Consider the following 5,977-nt stretch of genomic DNA (forward strand, 5'->3'; position numbering starts at 1 on the left):
CGCGGTTGCCTCACCGCGCCGCGCCCTGGCGGCCGTCGCCCGCGTGCCCGGGGCTGCCCCTTCGGGCGCCTGGCGCCGCCCGCCTCGTAACCCGTTCGCCCGCTCCCGTTTGGCCCCAGGGGCCTATGACAAGCAGGCCCCACGCCCAGAACGTTTAAAAAATGGAAATTAATAATAATAATAATAATAATAATAATAAATGAATAATAATTTAATTAGTTAATTAATTAAAGAATTAATTAACTTAATTAATTTTGATTAATTAAACTAAACGACTAATTAAACTAATTAATCATGATTAGTTCGACAAGTCAATGACGAACGGGACCCACACGTCAGTTTGACCAATCAACACCCATGTTGACTGCTGACGTCAGCATACAGTATTCTGGATAATGTTGGTTTAAAATAATTAAGTAAATTCTAAAAATGATTAAATCTTTTAAAATTAATATAAAATAAACCATAGCTCGGATGGAAAAACTTTGTACATGAAAGGTTCTCAGAACGACGAGACGAATCCGGATATGCAGCCCGTTCGACCGCCACACATCCCTAGCATAGCAAGCACACAAATTTCCCCCTCCGGTTCATCTGTCCAAAAACGCGAAACACCGGGGATACTTTCCCGGATGTTTCCCGCTCTCGCAGGTATCACCTACTACCGCGTTAGGGCACACCTAGCACCGCTCATTGTCATGTCATACATCGTCATGCTTATGTTTGCATTATATTTATTGTTTCTTCTCCCTCTTCTCTCTGGTAGACTACGATACCGACGCCGCTGCTACCCAGTACGACTACGGAGTTGATGACCCCTCCTTCTTGCCAGAGCAACCAGGCAAGCCCCCCTTGATCACCAGATATGACCTATTCTTCTCTCTACTGCTTGCATTAGAGTAGTGTAGCATGTTACTGTTCGGCTACTCCTATTCTGTTGCATAGCCTGTCATTGTTGCTACATTCGTTGATACCTTACTCGCAATCCTAAATGCTTAGTATAGGATGCTAGTTTATCATTATTGGCCCTACATTCTTGTCAGTCTGCCATGCTAAACTATCGGGCCGTGATCACTCGGGAGGTGATCACGGGTATATACTATACATACATATTATTCAAGTGGTGACTAAAGTCGGGTCAGCTCATTGAGTACCCGAAAGTGATTTCGATGTGGGGGCTGGAAGGACATGTGGCTCCATCCTGGTAGAGGTGGGCCTGGGTTCCCGACGGCCCCCGACTGTTACTTTGTGGCGGAGCGACAAGGCAGGTTGAGACCACCTAGGCGAGAGGTGGGCCTGGCCCTGGTCGGCGTTCGCAGTTGCTTCATAATAACACGCTTAACGAGATCTTGGTATTTGATCTGAGTCTGGCCACTGGACTATACGCACTAACCAACTACGAGGGAAAGATATGGGCACTCGACGTCGTGGTATCAGTCGAAGCCTTCTAGACATCAGCGACTGAGCGGCGCACGCCGGATTGGCACGTAAGCCTGCTCTTGTATTAAGGTGGCTAGTTCTGCTTCCGGCCGCCCATGCAACATGCAGGTGTGCAAAGGGCGATGGGCCCAGACCCCTGCGCCATAGGATTTAGACCGGCGTGCTGACCTCTCTACTGTGCCTAGGTGGGGCTGCGACGTGTTGATCTTCCGAGGCCGGGCATGACCCAGGAAAGTGTGTCCGGCCAAATGGGATCGAGCGTGTTGGGTTATGTGGTGCACCCCTGCAGGGAAGTTTATCTATTCGAATAGCCATGTCCCTCGGTAAAAGGACGACCCGGAGTTGTACCTTGACCTTATGACAACTAGAACCGGATACTTAATAAAACACACCCAGACAAGTTCCACAGACAACCCGGTGATCGCTTTTCCACAGGGCGACGATGGGAGGATCGCCGGGTAGGATTATGCTATGCGATGCTACTTGGAGGACTTCAATCTACTCTTTTCTACATGCTGTAAGACGGAGGCTGCCAGAAGCGTAGTCTTCGATAGGACTAGCTATCCCCCTCTTATTCTGGCATTCTGCAGTTCAGTCCACTGATATTACCTCCTTACACATATACCCAAGCATATGTAGTGTAGATCCTTGCTTGCGAGTACTTTGGATGAGTACTCACGGTTGCTTTCCTCCCCCTTTTCCCCCTTTTCCTCTTCTTCCTGGTTGTCGCAACCAGATGCTGGAGCCCAGGAGCCAGACGCCACCGTCGACAACGACTTCTACTACACTGGAGGTGCCTACTACTACGTGCAGGCCACTGACGATGACCAGGAGTAGATAGGAGGATCCCAGGCAGGAGACATGCGCCTCTTTCGATCTGTATCCCAGTTTGTGCTAGGCATCTTATGGCAACTTGTTTAACTTATGTCTGTACTCAGATATTGTTGCTTCCGTTGACTCGTCTATGATCGAGCACTTGTATTCGAGCTCTCGAGGCCCCTGGCTTGTAATATGATGCTTGTATGACTTATTATGTTTTTCGAGTTGTGTTGTGATATCTTCCCGTGAGTCCCTGATCTTGATCGTACACGTTTGCGTGCATGATTAGTGTACGATTGAATCGGGGGCGTCACATCCAGATTCCGATAAATGGCTTGAGGCCACGAAATCTGATGTAGGATCCATGTATAAAGAACAAAGTATGGACTTTGGTGGATTTGCCCGATGATCGGCAATCCATATAAAATAAATGAATTTTCAAGAAGAAGACTGACGCTGATGGTAATGTTACTGTCTACAAAGCTCGACTTATCGCAAAAGGTTTTCGACAAGTTCAAGGGGTTGACTATGATGAGACTTTCTCAACCGAAGCGATGCTTAAGTCCGTCTGAATCATGTTAGCAATTGTCGCATTTTATGAAATCTGGCAAATGGATGTCAAAACTGCATTCCTTCAATGGATATCTCTAAGAAGAGTTGTATATGATGCAACCAGAAGGTTTTGTCGATCCTAAAGGTGCTAACAAAGTGTGCAAGCTCCAGCGATCCATTTATGGACTGGTGCAAGCATCTCGGAGTTGGAATATACGCTTTGATGAGGTGATCAAAGCATATAGTTTTATACTGACTTGCGGTGAAGCCTGTATTTACAAGAAAGTGAATGGGAGCTCTATAGCCTTTCTGATAAGTATATGTGAATGACATATTGTTGATCGGAAATGATGTAGAATTTTCTGGAAAGCATAAAGGAGAGTTTGAAAGGAGTTTTTCAAAGAAAGACCTCGGTGAAGCTGCTTACATATTGGGCATCAAGATCTATAGAGATAGATCAAGACGCTTGATTAGATTTTTCAATGAGTACATACCTTGACAAGATTTTGAAGTAGTTCAAAATGGAACAGTCAAAGGAGTTCTTGCCTATGTTGTAAGGTGTAAGGTTGAGTAAGACTCAAAACCCTACCACAATAGAAAATAGAAAGAGAATGAAAGTCATTCCCTATGCCTCAGCCATAGGTTCTACAAAGTATGCTATGTTGTGTACCAGACCTATTGTGTACCTTATCATGAGTTTGGCAAGGGGGTACGATAGTGATCCAGGAGTGGATCACTGGACAGCGGTCAAAGTTATCCTTAGTTACCTAAGAGGACTAAGGAAATGTTTCTCGGTTATGGAGGTGATAAGGAGTTCGTCGTCAAGAGTTACGTCGATGCAAGCTTTTATACCGATCCAAATGACTCTATATCTCAATCTGGATACATATTGAAAGTGGGAGCAATTAGCTAGAGTAGCTCCATGCAGAGCATTGTAGACATAGAAAATTTGCAAAATACATATGGCTCTGAATGTGGCAGACCCGTTGACTAAACTTCTCTCACAAGAAAAACATGATCACACCTTAGTACTCTTTGGTTGTTAATCACATAGCGATGTGAACTAGATTATTGACTCTAGTAAACCCTTTGGTTGTTGATCACATGTTGATGTGAACTATGGGTGTTAATCACATCAAATGTGAACTATTGGTGTTAAATCACATGACGATGTGAACTAGATTATTGACTCTAGTGCAAGTGGGAGACTGAAGGAAATTTGCTCTAGAGGCAATAATAAAGTTGTTATTTTATATTTCCTTATATCATGATAAATGTTTATTATTCATGCTAGAATTGTATTAACCGGAAACTTGATACATGTGTGAATACATAGACAAAACACTGTGTCCCTAGTATGCCTCTACTTGACTAGCTCGTTAATCAAAGATGGTTAAGTTTCCTAGCCATGGACATGTGTTGTCATTTGATGAACGGGATCACATCATTAGGAGAATGATGTAACGGAAAAGACCCATCCGTTAGCTTAGCATAATGATCATTCCGTTTTATTGCTACTTCTTTCTTCATGTCAAATATATATTCCTCCAACTATGAGGTTATGCAACTCCCGGACATCGGAGGAATGCCTTGTGTTCTATCAAATGTCACAACACAACTCGGTGATTATAAAGATGCTCTACAGGTATCTCCGAAGGTGTTTGTTGGGTTGTCATAGATCAAGATTAGGATTTGTCACTCCGAGTATCGGAGAGGTATCTCTGGGCCCTCTCGGTGATGCACATCATATGAAGCCTTACAAGAAATGTGACTAATGAGTTAGTTGCGGGATGATGCACTACGGAACGAGTAAAGAGACTTGACGGTAACGATATTGAACTTGGTATGAAGATACCGACGATCAAATCTCGGGCAAGTAACATACCAATGACAAAGGGAATAACGTATATTGACATTGCGGTTCGATCGATAAAGATCTTCGTAGAATATGTGGGAACCAATATGAGCATCCATGTTCCGCTATTGGTCATTGACCGGAGAGGTTTCTCGGTCATGTCTACATAGTTCTCAAACCCGTAGGGTCCGCACGCTTAACGTTCAATGATGATATGTATTATATGAGTTATGTGTTTTGATGACCAAAGGTTGTATGAACTCCCAGATGAGATCAAGGACATGACGAGGAGTCTTGAAATGGTCGAGAGGTAAAGATTGATATATTGGAAGGTTATATTCGGACACCGGAATGGTTCCGCAGTTTTTCTGGTATTTTTGGAGTACCGAGGGGTTACCGGAACCTCCCGGGGGAAGCAATGGGCCTCATAGGCCATAGGGGAGAGGAAGAGGCAGGCCACAGGAGGTGCCCCCCATGGGGAGTCTGAATTGGACTAGGGGCGCGGTCCCCCCTTTTTCCTTCTCCCTCTCTCTCCCTTCCCCCTTTTCCCCCTCCGGAAAGGAAGGGGAGTCCGAATTGGACTGGGAGTCCTAGTAGGACTCCCCCCCTTGGGGGCACGCCCTGGTCGGCCCTCTCCCCTCTCCTCCTTTATATACGGGGGCAGGGGCACTTCAAGACACATCAATTGTTTCTTAGCCGTGTGTAGTGCCCCCCTCCACCATTTACTCCTCCGGTCATATTGTCGTAGTGCTTAGGCGAAGCCCTGCACGGATCACATCACCATCACCGTCACTATGCCGTCGTGCTGACGGAACGCATCTACTCCTTCGTACCTCTACCAGATCAAGAGTTCGAGGGACGTCATCGAGCTGAACGTGTGCAGAACTCGGAGGTGTCGTACGTTCGGTGTGTTGGGGAACGTAGCAGAAATTCAAAATTTTCCTACGTGTCACCAAGATCTATCTATGGAGAAACTAGCAAAGAGGGAAGGAGAGTGCATCTACATACCCTTGTAGATCGCTAAGCGGAAGCGTTCAAGAGAACGGGGTTGAAGGAGTCGTACTCGTCGTGATCCAAATCACCGGAGATCCTAGTGCCGAACGGACGGCACCTCCACGTTCAACACACGTACAGCCCGGTGACATCTCCCATGCCTTGATCCAGCAAGGAGAGAGGGAGAGGTTGAGGAAGACTCCATCCAGCAGCAGCACGATGGCGTGGTGGTGGTGGAGGAGCGTGGCAATCCTGCAGGGCTTCGCCAAGCACCGCGGGAGAGGAGGAGGACTTGGGACAGGGGGAGGGCTGCGCCAG

This window comes from Triticum dicoccoides, chromosome 2B, assembly GCF_002162155.2.
Source record: "Triticum dicoccoides isolate Atlit2015 ecotype Zavitan chromosome 2B, WEW_v2.0, whole genome shotgun sequence".
NCBI classification, from domain to species: Eukaryota; Viridiplantae; Streptophyta; class Magnoliopsida; order Poales; family Poaceae; genus Triticum; species Triticum dicoccoides.